Here is a 2,500-nt window from a genome sequence, read left to right as displayed (position 1 = left end):
CGTGAAAAATGTAGTTAATCTAACCGTAAAATTCACAATTGATCACTACTTAATTCGGGAGTCACGCTTTAAGAACGAGAAATGCTGTTTTGAATAAATTACATACGTCAACTTGAATTTATTAGTTTCTGCGTACCTCGTAGCAAGCTACGCAGAACTTTCTTCGAGTGGCAGGGTACGTGGGGCTTTCGTCGGTACCATTTACACAAACGTCGCAAATTTTTAAAATGATTTTCCTCAACTGTAAAGCTTTTCCGGCGTCGGAAAAAACAAAACTTTCCTCCGCAAAACTGGCATTTATTCAAAACAGCACATGAGCTTGCGAAAACCAAACCTTCGCTAAGTGCCCCCGCGATATAACTCTTTAAAAAAGGAAACCCAGCAGATGTTTCAAATTATAGGCCAATATCACTTTTAAGTATCCCCAGCAAGCTGCTCGAAAGCCAGATCTGCAACATAATTGATACCCATCTGAACAGCTGTGGCATAAAAAGCTGTAAACAGTGGGGGTTTAGCAAGGGACTATCGACTGAAGGAATGCTTACCTCTATGACTGAAGGATGGAAGACAGCAATTGACAATGGTCTGACAGTTGGAGCAGTCTTTATAGATTTCCAGAAAGCTTTTGACACTGTCCCCCATTATATTTTATCGCATAAATTACACGCCATTGGAATATCAGGATCTCTTCATGAATGGCTAATGAGCTATCTTACTGATAGATGTCAATTTGCTGAAGTTAATAATTGCAGGTCTGTCACTGACTATGTACGATATGGAGTCCCTCAAGGCTCGCTTCTTGGCCCCCGGCTCTACACCATATATGTTAATGATCTCCCTGACCACATCGACTCGGGAGATCTATACATGTATGCAGATGACACTACAGTCTACTGTATTGGACCAAATGTTGACCAGGTTATGTTGTCACTAAATAAAACATTGGAGCAAGTTCTCCTGTGGAGCATTAAGAATCAGCTAACCATCCACCCAATTAAAACTGAAGCAATGATACTAAGTAAAACCTCTTTTGTTGGGCCTATTCCTCCCCTCCACTTTAACACTGGCCATATCGACCTGGTTAATTACACCACTTGCCTTGGAGTTAAAATTGACAATAAGTTGACATGGTCTGTGCACATTGACTCAGTGAAGAAATCTTTTACGCAGAAGGTTGGAGCGTTGAAGAGAATGAGAATCCTTCCGAAGAAGGTTCTCGAGGAAATATACTTTAAAACAATTATCCCCAGTGTAACGTATGGAATTTCGGTATGGGGAAATTGTTCTCCTTCCGCACTGAACTCTCTAAACCATATTCATGCAAGAGCAGCTCGTATTGTGAATAACCTCGACTCAACGATGGCAGATGACACATGTCTCATGAAATCCGACTGGCTGCCCATCTCTTACTTCTATAAAAAATCTGTACTGTTTCTCTTGCACAAAGTATATTTTGGAACAACGACCCAATCGATATGTGAACTGTTTTCTAAAAGAGTTTCTTCTAGATCTTCTCGTGTTCCTAACCAATTTAATGTCATTAGATTTAGATCAGAGACCGGCAGGAACTCCCTACGATACAGAGGTCCTGTTATTTGGAATTTTGTAAATAGATTAGTTAAAGTACCTGAAAGTTTTTATTCTTTTAAACAAATTTTACGTAAACATGTTAAGATTATTGACAATTTTTCATTTGAGAAAGAGGCAACAGTAGTCGCCAACAAAAAGGACCATTTCATTTACTTTTAGATTTATATGTTAGTCTTAGTGAATACCATTTTATTTGTATACAGTAGTTCTAAGTTATTATTGCAATTTTTATATATATGTAATTCTTAATATTTAGTATAGTAGGTCCACATCAGCCCTTTGGCTGCCTTTCACACAACCTACTTATCAAATAAAGAATGTATGTATGTATGTATGTAATCAAAGCGTAGATTGCATTGCCGCAACCTTTTTTTAGTAGCCAATGAAAAATGGTGTACTTTCGAACTTTACCAGATCTCACATTTCCAGTGACAGAGTGAGATCTGGGTATGAGATTAATACCGTACTTGCGACAAGTGCGCGAACTGCATGGACTGCAAAACAGAGGGTTTCCCTTGGTCTCTATCAGTCATATGAATGCACTCGGTCTTCGAAGGGAAGGTCTGGAGCGAAGCAGTGACGCTTGTGCACTTCGTCTCCTCAAGGATCGATCCACGCTTTCGCGATCAGAGAGGAAAAATTAATAGCAAACGACTGTTTTGCAACTGATCGTCTTGATCGTCTTAATCGTTTCTAGAAATGGTTGTGCAATTTGCTAAATCAATAGGTCTGACCTAGGGAACTGATCTGGAATAGGATATTGATTTAAGTGTCAGGTCTGAAACAGGGTTGGGAAAATCATGGATTTTGGTCTGAAATAGGGTAAAGGTTTCAGCAAGCGTGCCGCACTCCCCCGCCCATTTTTTCTCGAAGAAGCTCCCCTCCTCCTCGCCCCCGGGGGTTATTACAC

The sequence above is a fragment of the Montipora foliosa genome, chromosome 3, assembly GCF_036669935.1.
Source record: "Montipora foliosa isolate CH-2021 chromosome 3, ASM3666993v2, whole genome shotgun sequence".
Classification (NCBI taxonomy): Eukaryota; Metazoa; Cnidaria; class Anthozoa; order Scleractinia; family Acroporidae; genus Montipora; species Montipora foliosa.
This window is presented reverse-complemented; position numbering follows the sequence as displayed.